Source organism: Talpa occidentalis, unplaced genomic scaffold (genome assembly GCF_014898055.3).
Source record: "Talpa occidentalis isolate TD23 unplaced genomic scaffold, MPIMG_talOcc4v2.1, whole genome shotgun sequence".
Lineage (NCBI taxonomy): Eukaryota > Metazoa > Chordata > Mammalia > Eulipotyphla > Talpidae > Talpa > Talpa occidentalis.
In genome coordinates, this window is record NW_026555331.1 from 104413829 (window position 1) to 104429975 (window position 16147).

Genomic DNA, 16147 nt, shown 5'->3' on the forward strand with positions numbered 1-16147 from the left:
TGTTCCTGAAAAACAAACAGAACCCTACAAATGAATACCTTTAGTGGGGCCAGGATCATAACACCATCCAGCTAATACCTCTTGATTTAGTAGTGATTCTTTAGAATGTCTATTGCCATTACAAACACTACGTCACCTAAAATCGTTATTCCAAATGTTTTTGGAATAAAATTTGGAATAATAAATTTAGAATAATAAAATTCCAATTATTACAAATGTTTCCCGAGAGTGGAATTCACTATATACACACATACATATATACTATATGTATACTCTATGTAGACATACATATACATATATAGCCTAGGAGAGTAGTGGGTCATGGTATCACAGCAGGAGACCTGGGTTTGCATTGGGCTACTTCTTCTAGTAGCAAGTAACTTGAATTCTCCTGTCTCCATTTCCTCATCAGGAGAAATAAGAATGATAATACCTTTCTGTTTATCTCTGCCACAAGCTTAGTAAGAGAATCAAATAAGTCCATTTTTTGCTTAAGAAACTCTTATGTTTTCAAGTTAATCTTCAGATCTCCACTAAGATCAAGGGACCAGGTATCCCAGTGTCTACACAGGGTCCAGCATTAAGTAGAAAAATATCAAATGATTTGATGAAGATCTGGAAAAGTAAAATTCAATGTGAATGTAAGTGATTTGGTCTTAATTATTTGGAGGGGGAAAAAACAATACAAATCAAAAGGAATCTAGAAGAGCTTCTCTTTGCTTTTCTGGAGGGAAGAGAGGTGTGTGTTTGAATTAAAAAGGATAGTGCAAGGCCGTAGGTAGCCTCTGCCTAGGTAGACTGCCTAGTTAAGCTCTTCCCAAGGTCCCCACCCATAGAAGCCACATGAGATGATATAAGGATTGTTGTTTTCAGCCACTAAACTCTGGGGTAAATTGTAACATAGCAAGAGTAATTGGAACACTTACCATCTATCCCTTCTGCTTCCTACTACTGCCACCCAAGTTCAGGTGTCCCCTTGTCTGAACCACTAACTGCCACATTGGAGGTCTGATCAACATTTTTGGCTGAATGAAAGCCAACTCCATGAGAATAAGCTGTGAGGGTGAGATTAGGTTCTTAAACAGAGTTAGGTCAGAATTTTGTGAAAATAGATTTCTCCCTACCTTGTAAAGCTGTTGATCTGTGACCCAGGTCTATGAATCCAGGAAGTAGGATGAGCTGCATGCCTCTATCAGAAAGGAAACAATCAAAGAGCAGAGAAAAGTCTTAAAAAGTGAGCATTATCAAGTCCTGTAAGAATGATTTGTTTAGAACTGGTTCAGATCACTTTTTCCCCAATATGCTCTTTCTGTTGTCCCGTCAATTAAAAGCAGTTCAGTTACTTGAGTCTTTTTCCCTAAAGGGCAAAACAAAAATTATCTAATGTTTTTCTTTTCATGTCAGCTCATGCACCTTAGTTTCCACTGAAGACACTTAGGTGTTAACTTCTGTGATTCTGTAGACAACACTAAAAGGACCCAGAGAGCTTCTGTTAAACATGCAGTGAGACACAGGCTTCCAATTCTTCAAGCCTTTTACATGTCCCATTTTTCAATTTTATCTATTAGAATGTAAAATTTCAGCCCTTTAATAAATTGCCTATTAATATTTAATTTCTTATATCATTGTATTGTTACCAATAATATAACTACAATTGCTTTGTGGAACAATAACAGAAGATACATTAACTACCAATAGACGAGGACACAAATAGATAGCAAAGGTAATATACATGAAAAATAGTCTGTCACACAGCGTCAGCCCCAATGAGCATGAATTTACAGTCTGATACAGTGGCCACAATGGCTCTCATTGTTGATTCATCCTCTGATTACTCTGTTTGCACTGTAGACAAAACGGTCTAAGTGAAGACCACAATAATAAGTGAACTATCTATCATCTCTTATTTTTAGTACAAGCTTGGAGAATTGGCAGAAAGAGAACAGTAAATGGAGTTTCCTGCTGGTTCTGTGTCACAGGACTCTTAAAACACTGAAGGCGCCGTAAATTATTTAAGACAGAGAATAGAAAGTAGGACTTTGCAATTTTACTGAAGCTTTCTGTCAAGTTCCTTACCCACATTCCAACCACAGTAATCTGAGGCTAAGAGTGTGTGATTTTTTTGTTTGTTTTGTATTGTATAAAAGGTAGCATGTTTTTACTATGTTTTATCATGTTTGCCATGCTTTATCAGCTTCCGGTAAGAGGTAGAATGGCCCTGTCAGGAATTAACGAAATGGTCAAGAATGAAAACAAATATTGCAGGTGCAAGTTGAGAACTCAGAGGAATACTTTTAGTTAATCAGAGAAACTCTGATCTTAAACCCTCTCTAAGCAATTTTGCCTGCTTGATAGCTCTACTTAGAGGTCCCACAGGTATCTTCAATTCACCATATTTAAGATAAGACCTATTATTAGATTATTCCCTAATCATCCTATAACACAACGAAACAAACCCTGTTTCTTTTGATCTTGATTTTCTTTATTGCCTTAATGGCACCATGGCTTTCCCCCTTAGTGGAGGCTCATAACCTTACTTCCTGTTTTTCTGTCCACTTAACTGTGTTTGGTCATTGCTGACAGAGGCAGGTTTACCAGGAAGGAGGTGAAGCTTAAGTTAGGGCACAGGTTTCTTCCAGGCCTCTCACAGGGACCCAAATAATATTTTGTAAGAGCCATGTGTTTGTGTAAAATTTGGGAAAATAAGATACATCAGCTGATGTCTCTTTCAACTCTCAATTTTTCCACAGCCACCCTATCCCTCTTATCAAGTACCAGTCTGGAAATTGGGGGAAAGGGATATCAGATTGAGTTTGGGAATGCATTTATTTGGGTTTAACGGGACTTATTTGTGTTTTTATTGGAAGCACTTCTATTTAGTTACTGTTAATTGTTTCAATGTAGGAAACAGCTTCTGGTATATTCCTCATGCCCACTACGCTGAATCTTACATAAAGAAGCAAGGCCAGAGGATTTTATACCTTGTAAGTGTGCAGGAGAAACAAGGTATGAATGTGTGGAGCCAGAAGCTGGTCCTTGGAAAATTCTCTCAAACATACAACATTGTAAGCAGAGGATATACTTCCCGCTAACACCTGGTGAACATTATAGTTCTTGCCTATCAGTAATAGCTCTGAAAAGCAGTATTTGCCATCACGAACTCACATACATTTTTTTTTCTTTTGTAAGGGGAATAATGAAAAATAGAACTTATCAACTTGTGTTTGTATAGCACAAACCTGAGGCAGAACTATAAATATTAAGTATATTTATAACAGCACACATATAAAAGAAACTTAAAAGCACTGTTTCTCAATTTGGAAACAATCCTAAATATTTATATAACTTTGCTAATAATGAGTTGTGAACCAAAAGAAACTTTTCTAAATTATCAACAGTGAAAAACAAATTTCAATTGACCCTGTTAGAGGAAAGGCTAAGTGGTCTTTCTGTCTGCTCTATAGAAAATGTGTTACCATGTGAGAAGTTAGACACCAGGAGTAGCCCAAATGTACAAAAACAAGAATTATAGAGGTTTGTCAGATAGACCATTTTAAAAATGTCTCTTTTCTATGATGCTAGTGGTATTTGTTAGGGTTCTCCATTTTGTAATTTATTATAATTTCTTTTCTTTCAAATAAATATTCACTTTTGTATTTAGTATCTTATTCTTTAAAAAAACGATCCTCATTATATAAACACACACCCAGCCCGGGCTACTATGACCCAGTCCTGAGGAGTCTCTCTCCAGGCTGTTTCTCGGCTCTGTATCATCTCTTCCTTTGCCACCAGCATCGCTTTTCTTCAGACTCCATCTCTCCTCGTGCATAGCTGAGCAGAGTACGTGCCTTGCTGTGGCCCGTGCTGTTCCCCGATATAAGATTACTCTTACTAACAACAATAATAAGTACGAGTTAGGGGCATCTGGTAGGTACTGGGTATTTTACATATTATATTTAGTTCCCACAATCCCCCTAGGAAGTAAGTGTGACTGCCATTGCAGAACAGGAAAGTAGGACTCAAAGTGCTTAAGTAACTTGACAGTCATTGTATGGTTCAAACCTAGTTCCTCCAGACCTTGGACTGCTTATAGCGTGCAGCCTTTCTCTTTACTAAGATGCTCAGCTTCTTTCTTTGTGTTTCTAGAAAGAAACCTTAATCTTTAATCCTCCACAGTCAGAAGCTGACCTCTCCTTAGGGGCAAATGCATCCACTTTTCCCCGGTATGTGCACTAACATGCACAAGTTGAAGTCCTTTTTTTTTTTTTTTTTTTTTTTAAGGATTATTCCTTTATTGTAAGATTTTTATTTTATTTATTTTTGCATAGAAGAGCTGGGGTGTAGGCCAGAGGTGCAGGGGATGAGAGGATTCACTAGAGATAGAGTGGGGAGCAGAACAAGTGGGTTTACTGAAATATAATGTTAAGGGGAGCAGCAAGAGAGACAGGAGAGGTCCACTGCACCATATGTGGGCCAGCTCCCTGGCGGGAGATCCAAATTAGGCTGTAGGGGTAATAGCACTGAGACTTAACTCCTAGACCACCAGGGAGGTCCCCAAGTTGAAATCTTGATTGTCCCCAAATATGGCATATCTTTTTCTTGGTACTAAACATTCCCCTTTCATAGTAACTCTTTCTCAATTTTTCTAGATCCCTTGATGTCAGTTTCAATACCATCTCCATAGTCTCCAAAATGGGTATGATAATTCCTTGTCTTTAGCTCCTAAAGCACTTTGGTTTTGCTATAAAAGATTATAGATTTGCTTCTCTTCCTTTCATAGAAAGATGATGAGCACTCATTTCTATATTGTTGCAGTCATCTCATTTTATATTTATTTCCTTTAACATATAGATATTTTCCATATTTCTGCGGTCAGTCATTTCTATGTTGAATGACTGTGATTTTTTTGCCATGTTATTTGAATATTTTTCTATAAACATTTTTGTTTCATTTTTTTTGCATTTTTATTGTTGCTGTTTGTTACTATCAAAATCAGCATTAGAAAGAACATCTTTGGAATATAGATTTCCTTCCTTTATGGAATTACTTCCTCAGGATTCAAGTCCATAAGTGGTATTACATGATCAAAGTGCATGGATAGTTTATGACTCATGTAGCCCTATTGTTTGTTCAAGGTTTGCATAATTTCTATTGTAATCGGATTGTGCTAATTTCACTTAGCAGCACTGAATGATAGTATTTAATTTTCTCTTTTTGCCATCTAGCATATTGTCCCTCTGGGTTGTTTTACTTTTTTTTTTTTTTTTAAAGATTTATTTTTATTTTATTTTTTTTCATTTTTTATTTTTTATTTTATTTTATTTTTTTAATAATAAATTTTATTTTTATATTCCCCATACAATTGTAGCCCCCCCATTCTGACCCCAATCCCTCCCCTCCTGCCCCTCACCCCCCAAAAAGTGTCTCTGGTTCATAGTTTTTTTGTTGATTTTGATTTTCACTTTCTTATAGTTATTCATTTTCCTGGTCCCTTATTTAAGTTTTCTAGACTCCTGCTATGAGTGAGACCATCCGGTATTTTTCTTTTTCTTTTTGGCTTATTTCGCTGAGCATGATCCCTTCCAGCGCCATCCATGTTGCTGCAAATTGCATGTGTTTATCTTTTTTTTTTTTTTTGAATGCTGAGTAATATTCCATGGTATATATGTACCACATCTTCTTGATCCAGTCATCTATTTTTTGGGCATTTGGGCTGTTTCCAAAACTTAGCTATTGTAAATAGTGCTGCTATAAACATAGGGGTGCAGGTGTTCTTTGGAATGGATGTTTCTGTGTCCTTTGGGTAAAGACCTAGGAGTGGAATTGCTGGATCATATGGAAGCTCTATGTTTAGTAGGTCCAGAAATCTCCACAAAGCTCTCCATAGTGGTTGGACCAGTTTGCACTCCCACCAGCAGTGCAGGAGAGTTCCTTTTTCTCCACACCCTCGCCAACATTTGTTGTTGCTAGTTTTTTTAATATGTGCCATTCTCACTGGTGTAAGATGGTATCTCATGGTAGTTTTGATTTGCATTTCCCTGATTGCAAGTGATGTTGAACATTTTTTCTTTTTTTTTTTTTTTTTTTTTCTATTTGAATTTATACTTCCAGCCCATTTACTCTCCTTAACGACTGAATTTTATAATATATTTTTGTGCTCACAAGTTGTTTTTTTTTTTTTAAATAATAAATTTTATTTTTATATTCCCCATACAATTGCAGCCCCCCCATTCTGACCCCAATCCCTCCCCTCCCACCCCCGCCCCCCAAAGTGTCTCTGGTTCATAGTTTTTTGTTGATTTTCATTTTCACTTTCTTATAGTTATTCATTTTCCTGGTCCCTTATTTAAGTTTTCTAGACTCCTGCTATGAGTGAGACCATCCAGTATTTTTCTTTTTCTTTTTGGCTTATTTCGCTGAGCATGATCCCTTCCAGCGCCATCCATGTTACTGCAAATTGCATGTGTTTATCTTTTTTGAATGCTGAGTAATATTCCATGGTATATATGTACCACATCTTCTTGATCCAGTCATCTATTTTTGGGCATTTGGGCTGTTTCCAAAGCTTAGCTATTATAAACAGTGCTGCAATAAACATAGGGGTGCAGGTGTTCTTTGGAATTGATGTTTCTGTGTCCTTTGGGTAAATACCTAGGAGTGGAATTGCTGGATCATATGGAAGCTCTATGTTTAGTAGGCCCAGAAATCTCCACACAGCTCTCCATAGTGGTTGGACCAGTTTGCACTCCCACCAACAGTGCAGGAGAGTTCCTTTTTCTCCACACCCTCGCCAACATTTGTTGTTGCTAGTTTTTTTAATATGTGCCATTCTCACTGGTGTAAGATGGTATCTCATGGTAGTTTTGATTTGCATTTCCCTGATGACAAGTGATGTTGAACATTTTTTCATATGCCTGTTGGCCATTCGCTTTTCCTCTTCAGAGAAGTTTCTTTTTAGCTCTTCTGCCCATTTTTTGACTGGATTATTTTCTTTGTTGTTGTTAAGTCTCATCAGCTCTTTGCAGATTTTTGTGATCAGTCCTTTATCATTAGTGTTGGGTGCAAAAATGTTCTCCCAGTTGGTGGGGTTTCTCTTTGTTTTGGTTATTGTCTCTTTTGCTGTGCAGAAGCTCTTTAATTTGATGTAGTCCCAGCTGTTTATCTTTGCCTTCACTATCACTGCTTTGGGTGATGTGTCTGTAAAGATGTCTTTGATGTGCAAATCCCGTAGTGTTTCGCCTATATTTCCTTTTATATATTTTATGGTTTCAGGTCTTATGTCTAGTTCTTTAATCCATTTTGAGTTGATTTTTGTGTATGGTGTGAGGTAGTGGTCAAGCTTCATTCTTTTGCATGTAGCAACCCAGTTTTCCCAGCACCATTTATTGAACAAACTTTCTTTGCTCCAATGCATAGTCTTTTCTCCTTTGTCAAAGATTAGTTGACCATAAATCTGTGGGTTTATTTCTGGATTTTCTATTCGATTCCATTGGTCTGTATGTCTGTTCTTGTTCCAATACCATGCAGTTTTGATGATTATGGCTTTGTAGTATAGTTTGAAGTCTGGGCGTGTGATGCCTCCATTCCCTTCTTAAAGATTTATTTTTATACAAGAACCGGGGTACAGGCCAGATGTGCGGGAGGGTGAGAGGATTCACCAGAGACAGAGCAGGGAACAGAACAGGCAGACTGACAAAATACACTGCTGAGGGGAGCAGCAGGCGAGATAGGAGAGGTCTGCCTCGCCATGCGGGATTCTTCCCAGCTGGCATGGATCGAACCAGTGCTGCAGAGGCTGCGGACTGCCTCACAGTGCGGCGCTCAAAGGCCTGCGCCACCAGGGAGGCCCTAGGTTGTTTTACTTTTGAGGTTGAGTGTCTTCTGAAATTGGGGGTAGGGGAATGGAGGGAGACCAGTCAAATCATATGAATAAAATCACAAATTTTAATATGAAGATCAATGATAGGGGATGGATACATGAGGAGAAATGTTTTGTAAAAATTATTTGATAGGGCCTCCCCTGGTGGCGCAGCGGTTGAGCGCTGCCAGCAGCCTCTGCAGCGCTGGTTCAATACCCAGCCACGAGGGTCCCACATGGTGCGACAGACCTCTCCTGCCGCTCCTGCTGCTCCCCTCAGCAGTGTATTTCAGTCTACCTGTTCTGTTCCCCACTCTGGTTCTGGTGAATTCTCTCACCCTCCTGCGCTTCTGACTGTACCCAGTGCTTGTATAGATAAATAAATAAATCTTTAAAAAAATTATTTGATACATGAATTTATCAAAGTCTTCAAACCCACACAGCCATTACCTGACAACCAGGCCCAGTTGTCTGATTGGCTGAAGATTTGCAGATGCAAATCGTACTCTTAGGCCAGATGTGTAATTGGACAACCACTGCCAATTAAAAGTGGTAGCAAATTACAGGGGTTCAGGAGATAATTGATTCTCCAAATTAGTAACTCAATTGATCAAAATTATAATACCTGTTGAAGTTACTTTAAATTATGCTCTAATAGTAATTAGAGGCTTTGCTTCATGTTCTATGAAATATTTCCCTTTGCCGATGAAGTACTAAGGGACTGGTAATTTAGGCAAATAAATCATGATTGCCTGATCAAAGTCATTAAATTAATATAAAATGTAATGGTAGTAAATTCTCTGATAAAAGAAAGTGGTTTAATACTTCGATAGGGAGGTAGCCAAAATTATATTCTGCAAATATTTGGATACGTTTTTCATAAGGTCCAGCATTCCATTTTGCAGCTTTGTTTGATAGGTTCATAGACCCATCTTTTTTCTTTTACTATGGCAATAAGTAATTGTGTCTATTCCGAGCCTTTGTCATACCTAATTGCCACTTTATTGTTCCCAGAGGGCAATTGGACTAAGACTTTTAAAACGCTGAATTTAAAATGACTAATAAGGATTAAAAGAAGGAACCCAGAGATTGCAGAGCCATCGCTGCTTGATGTTATTTCCTACAATTATATTTTAAGGTAATTAGCAATAGTCATACTTTGTTGAGAGAGCAACTGTGCTTTCACACATTGACACTCATTTGGGACACAGCACATTCTATTCTCTCAGATACCGTAGTCGAACCTTCCATATCCAGCACTGTCACTCATTTGAAAAACTAAAAAATAACTTAAAATTATTCCAGTGTTGAACAGGATCCACAAAGGAAGATAAGTCTGGAATAGAAATGATAGCTTTCCACATACTGGGAATTCCATTTAATATATAGCACTTAATGTGTGAGAAGATTTCTGGCATCTTCCTATTGTGGCTTTATAGGAAAGATCATGGCCCAGCCCGCACACCCTAGAACACAAGAGCCTGGAGAGCAGTTACTTTTTCACAAAAAAAGAAAGTTTTAAGTACCTGCTAATGGCAAGACCAAGCTCTGCAGCAATGATGCATTTGCATAGATGAATCATTTGGCTGCCTTGAATAAGTTGTAGTAGAAGCTGTTCCAGAACTCTTGACTAATATAACCTAAAACCTAAACATCGACTGCTGCAAAAGCAGTGTAAAAATTGACATGATTTCTTGGATAATTTTTGACAAAGCAGGTTTTTCCTGGATTCTGATCAGTAAACATGGGAAGGCGGCTATAGAATCACTAACTTACTAAGAGTTGGTGAATCTGACTGAGCCTTAATCATTACAATTCTAGTTGGTCTGCCCCAAGTAAAACACAAAATCGTATTTTAAAGGAGTGAGTAGATGCTTTAAAAATGTTTTCAAAATAAATGTTCTGAATGTCAGTTTGGTTTCTGGACTAAATTGCCTCTAAATTACCCAGTTCTAAAATCACATTTCAAAGCTTTGGGAAACCCTGTCTGGGGCCTGTCTAGACCTCAGAATTGGCCTGGTTTGTTTTAAGGTTTCAACAAGGCCCCAGCCTGCTGGGTTTGCCTAATACCAAGGGAGAGACATGTGAGACGTGATGTAGATTCTACAATACTGTTGTATGTGTTTTTTTTTCATTATACCCTGTTTGGAAAAGTAATTTAAAAAATGATATCATGGTATATTTCTAGAATTGCATCATCTCTTGACCTTAAGACTTCCTAAACAAAGAGGGGTGAAGTGGAGGATCACAGCCAATGACGTAGCATCAGAGACTTGGCCTCTCGTTGTACACTGTGGCTGACCCACTGTGGGACTTTGGGAAAGTCACTTAGCCTTTCTGGGCTTCATTTCTCAAATGAGGACATTTAGAATAGAAATCGTCTACAGTCTCTTTGGTTTGTGTTTCTATGATGTCACAAAACATGTGGGCAGATTTTCTAAATGTTACTGTATGCTATATTTTTACTGGAAAACAAACCAATGATTCAGCACTAGTCATGTGCCAGGCAAATCTAAAACTGAGAAGAGACTTAGCAGGTAGGCAGTCATGAGTTCATTAGGGAGACCCAGAGACTCATGCAATTACGGCACCAAGTCCAACAGGGTTTCGCATCTGTCACCATGGGTATAACAAAGATTCAAACTGAACCTGTACTTTAAAAATGCATTGCTTTTTTTTTTTTTTAATAAAGTTTTAGAAAGTCAGTTAACTCAGTTGCATTCTCTGCTTTGCACGCAATAACAGGGTGGACTATTCATAAATAGGTGTCTGTAAGCCCCCATTAGGGCTGGACTGCAGAATAATCTGGCATGTGTGACATCTACATTTAATTATTGCTTCATCCAGCACCTGTGTTACACAGTGACTCAGGTCTGCAGCCTCATCCTTTCATGTTGGACAAAGCAACTAGGTCAGTCATTGGAGCTGGAGCCTTGAGAAAGGGTGCTCATGGCCACCCCAGAGCTGCTACTTCTGGCATCTCGTCCTAATTTATGTGGTTCTCACTGCTTGGGTAAACAATCTCTGTTCGAGGGAAATACTTCAGTTTTTACTTAGCGAGGATGAGATGAAATTTTTCAGGTAACTGAGAGAAGCCACTCTTTTGCCTCCAATAGCTCGATGGAACAGACTCAGAGGCTCATTGTTAAACTTTCTTCTTAAATACCAATTTGGTGATGTGAATTTTCTCTTAAACTGTGTTCCTGAAATAGTGTTTCATAAAACAGTCGACTCTAGAATGAAAATTGAATGAAATCTGTTAAAAAAAAGTGTTTTACTTTTTAAAGAAATTGAACAACTTACCATTTTAAGTGTACAAAATTCAGTGCCATTTAATGCATTCTCAATGTTGCACAATCATCACACATCTAGTTTCGAATTTTTTCATCACTCCAAAGAACACCCCATACTCTGCATTCTCCCCTCCCCCCATCTCCTGGCAATCCCTAACCTAATTTTTTTTTTTTAATTAATTTATTTATACAAGCACCGGGTACAGTCAGAAGCGCGGGAGGGTGAGAGAATTCACCAGAGCGGGGAACAGAACAGGTAGACCGACGAAATACACTGCTGAGGGGAGCAGCGGGCAGCAGGAGAGGTCTGCGCACCATGTGGGACCCTCACCAGGGATCGAACCGGCGCTGCAGAGGCTGTGGGCAGCTTCACAGCCCAGCGCTCAACTGCTGCACCACCATGGGAAGCCCCCCTAACCTAACTTCTGTCCCTGTGGATTGGCCTACTCCAAAAGTGTTTTAAGTTTTGAGGATCTGCTTTTATTCCAAAGTACTCAGTTCTTAATGGACATGAAGGAAAAGAACATGGATCCAAAGAGAGGGAGAGTTCCTGTGAGGATTAAATATTTACCTGTCATGGCCTCCAACTTCCTTCCCCTTGAATCACAAACGCCTGTGGAGCACAACAGGTTGCCAGCCAGCCGGTAAGGGGGCGAAGAATGATATCCATTTAGAGTTCCAGGAAAAGCTGAAGTAGGACGGAATAAAATGATTTTAGTTGGAATTTGGCCACATTTGAAGGCTAATTAATGAGGATTATGAACAAAATGAGGAATGTGCTCCTGGCTGTGGCCAAGTTATCAATGTAGTAAAGTATGGCCTGCGAGTTTCCTAACCTCTGCAGAAGGACGCCCTTATGCTCCGTTCAACATATTGAATGTGTTAAGTGCTGAAGAAAACTGGACTCATGGAAAAGGATGTGTAGTCTTTTATACACTTGCAGAGAGGTTGTTGGTGCTTAAATCTGCAGGAACCTGGACACATGACTCTTTTGATCTTAAATCTTGGAGGGAAGTCGTTTGCTTAGCAGGCTCTGTTAGGATCCCTTTGTGAAGCTTCAAAAAGCAAAAGAAATCATCTACCTTTCCCCCCTCCTGACACCAGTTCCTACAGTTGAGTTGAAAGTATTTCTGTGCAGGTGCACAGTGCGGGAGAACAGGCTCAGCAGAACAGCTCTGTGTCTTGTTTTCATTAAGTATTTTACAAACCCGGGAACTCCAGTATGCTAGGCTGGGAAGAGAAAGGGAAAATAATAAAAGACGGAGGAAGTTCTTCCCTCCCGCAGGCAGCATTCTTCAGCCACTTGAAGAAAAAATTTCCAAATACCTGCCCATGTCCCAGGGTCATTTAAGGATAGATTGTGATTGGTAGTGAAGAGGATGAGAAACTGAAGAGGAAGACAGAGAAAAGAGAATGGGAGAGAGAAACAGGGAGGGAGAAGGAGAAAACTATCTATAGGGTCTTCCCTGGGCCCTGCAGGGCAGGTGATAAGCATCTGAATAAAGAAGAGCTGGTTAGTTTGTGACCATCTCCGACACTGACACTGGAAATGCAGAAATCCCTAGGAAGGATTTGGTGGAAGACAGTTGTGCATGTGACTTGTGCAGTCACACAAGGTCAGGTGCTGAGAAACCCCACCCTTGGTTTAAGGCTCCTCTGACATCATCCTGAAATTCTTAAAAATTTTGTTTGAAAAATAAACAGCCATCTGTAAATCAGAAACATTCTGCAGGGGAGGGGGAGGAAGAGGGATCAAAACAAAGGTGGGAAGAGCACAAGGGACTATGGTGATGGAGGACAGGTGAACTGGTGGTGGGACTACACCTGAGAAAAGAAAGCAAATGTTGTACAAAAACGAACAATGTAAAATATAATTAATTAAAAAAAATTATGTTTGAACTTGTGTTTCACATAGAAAGTCTGGTGGGACGTAGAGCTCAGCATGAACAGAGGAGACAAGCACAGTGTATGTATTCTCTATTCCTTGTCACCCACTTGCCTAGAGCATTTGTGATTCCTCATGGGTATGGTGGAGCCACCATGAGTGGGAGTTCGAGAGAACTCAGAGTACAGAAGTAACCATGTTACTCCTTCAAAGAAGCGATGCCTTCCAGTAGAAAACTTGCTGTCCAGAACATGCTTGGATTGTGGAAAGGAGGTGGGAGAGTCCTAAGAAACACAAATGACAAGGAACACCATTGTATTCCTTTCTTTCATGGTTAAGTCCCTGTAGTAGTTACCACTTAAGCTAAAAATGACGATGGAAAAGAAAAGAGAAAGGTTGGGCAAACCATAGTCGCCTTTCCTTTCAGTTCCTCCCTCCTCATCAGAAAGACTAAGTCAAAGCCAAATGTAGAGTGTTGGTGGAATATGCACTTGTCAAAGAAAGTGAAAGAAAACCAGTTGAATTCACTTTGTGCAGACTTTCCCCATATGCCTACCAAAATGCATATGCAAGTATGAAGTACAAAATATGGACTGCAATTTGTTTGATTCCACATCTAAGTTAAATGCTCTTCTAGTTTTATTTAAAACTGGTATTGCACAATATAAAGGTTAATGGTAGAATTCACGCTGTTAGTTTAAGTTTTTTTATTTTTCCTTACTTAGTATGGCATAAGGCAAATAACACACCAAAAGATGGCAAGTAACTGAGAAAGAAGGAAGCCTTCTCTAATTCAGGGCCTAGTGTTTCCCTGGTTCTTGAACAAGGGACTCCCCATTTTCGTTTGTCAGTGGGAACAAATGATGTAACTAGCAAATGATGTAACCTAGCAGGTGTGGTGCTAGGGCCCAGGGTGTGGCTGGAACTATAAAACTGTTGAATTATATTTTAAAAGATGATTCTGAGTTCCTTGTTAAGACAATTTCTTCTTTTTTTCCTTCATAATTTTAATACCACATACTGTGTTTCTTATCCAAACCACTTTGTCCCTGCTGTGTTTCCATAAGATGGACCCATTTTTCAAACGAGAGCAGTAAACTCCAAGGATGGGCTGGTCCTTGGTGTCTTATCTCAGGGATGGTGCAAAGGCTGAAAATTCATGTCCCCCCCAACCATGAGTGTGGCTGCTTTTTATGAACCCGACAATGAAGTTTGTCAATTTACAATTTTTTTATCAAAATCTTTAAAAGAGCAAAAACAATGTAATTTTTTTGAAGAAGCTAATCTGTAAAGGTAAAAATCATTTGGTGACTTTTTTTTCCAAAGTCCACTATCAGATAGTACAATGAATTTGGACATCATTAATCATATCTTCCCTTTGTTTTTGTATTTGTAACTTCGTGGGATTTACTAATCTCAGCACTATCATATCTTTTATAACTGTAAGTGGAAGCTGTTCCCTCGATTTGATTTGTTAGTCTTCTCTGCCGTTAATTTATTGGTTTGTTCTACATATTTTACAAAATCCAACCCTTGAAAAACAAGCCTTGACAATTTAGCTCCATCTATACTTTAAAATTAAGAAATGGTTAGAAGTGTTTCATTTATATTCTTTATTATTCATTTGACTTACAAAGTATATAGGCCTGGAAATTGCCTGTCAGTTTTACTACTGAAAGCTCCAGTTACTCTTACTTAAGATTAAAGTCATTCTTTTTATAATCACTCACTTTCCTCCAAGAAAATTCTCTGTGTGGGGGGAAATCTTCAGTGGAGAAGGATTCGATATGGACTTCCAACCCTTTAACCTAGATTATAGTAGGATGTTAAGCAAGGAAATGACATATCGGGGCAGGAATCAGTTGTGCTCCATCCCAAGTCTATTTTAAGGCACTTTCCATTTTAAATATAGCAATAAAATATCAACCTCGAAATGTCTGATAAGGATAAAAGCAATAGATCCAAATCCAATCTAAATCTGACACTGCCAGGAACAAGAATTCACATTGGTAAGTCAGGACTCATTTATGGGGCCATAAATGGGTGGGCTAGCTATAATTTGGGTATTAAACTTGTAAAATATATTGATGGTATGTAAGAGCTAAATAAATAATTTACTACAAGAAAATTGGAAATCTTTACATGGTACTTAATTGACCACTTGGTCTCCCAGATTCTCGATGGCTCCTTGCTTTGCATTTGTGTGTTCTTCACAGGCTAAATTTTTCTTTTCCTCTCTTCAGTTTAATTTCCCTCTGTAGTGAATGATCACAAGTTGGTGCATTTCTGAAAACACATACAGTTTCCATTTAAAATTCTACCAATCCATTACACGCCTTTGACAATTTCATTTACCTTTTAGGAAGATAAATGTGCCACACACTCTCTGTTCTGGAATTAGACGAATTTCTTTCTGATCCCAAAAAAGTCTCTGCAGTCCCACATCTTGGATTCCTGTTTTGTGCACAGATCAGGAGGAGTTTCAGTGAGATGCTTGAAGAATCCTTTTGTTTTATACTTTTGGAAATCTGCTGAATAGGGAGAAAAATGATTTTGGAAAGCTCTGTCACTGCCTCCTACACATCTACAGATGTTAAGTGCAGTTGGGGGAGGGAAAAGAGAAAGAAAACAGGGAAAATCAAACTAAGGCATTGTTATTTATGTACATGCATCCAGAAAACAAACAGATTTCATAGACACATTATAAACTTACTTACCCTAAGAGTGACTGCTTTCACATGTGTATATAACAGGCACATGTTTCAAAGGACACTTGTATCTCTTATCTCTTCAACCCTACTGATTCTCTCAAAGTAAATGGAACAGGCATTGTGATATCCGGTTTTACCAGATGAGAAAACTGAGGTTTTGGGAAGTAGGGATTTGCCAAGTAATTTGTACAGGAAATAATTAGGCTGGAGTCTGGACCCCAATTCTTCAAATCCCCGGATTGGCTCCACTATGAAGGGTCAGTCTGTGCTTTCAGCTACAAGCAGTAGAAAGGCCCATCTAACAAGCTTAAACAATAAAGAGTCATATTGGTTTATATAATGTGTAGACCATAGGGGGTGGGCTTTAGGTTTGGTTTCAGTCAAGTTTTGATTCTATTTC

At 38.7% G+C, this 16147-nt stretch overlaps 1 long non-coding RNA gene across 2 annotated transcripts; it reads right to left on the reverse strand.

Annotated features, from left to right (window-relative positions):
- Positions 1-1129: 1129 nt before the first annotated feature.
- Positions 1130-15561, reverse strand: LOC129145327 (uncharacterized). 2 transcript variants are annotated; one of them, XR_008550774.1, is made up of 3 exons: positions 15392-15561; positions 11723-11839; positions 1130-1189 (listed from the first exon to the last, which is right to left on the reverse strand). It is a non-coding gene; the product is annotated as an uncharacterized LOC129145327 (long non-coding RNA). The 2 variants fall into 2 exon arrangements; XR_008550773.1 differs by lacking the exon at positions 1130-1189 and adding an exon at positions 10570-11091.
- Between the last annotated feature and the right edge of the window lie 586 nt (positions 15562-16147).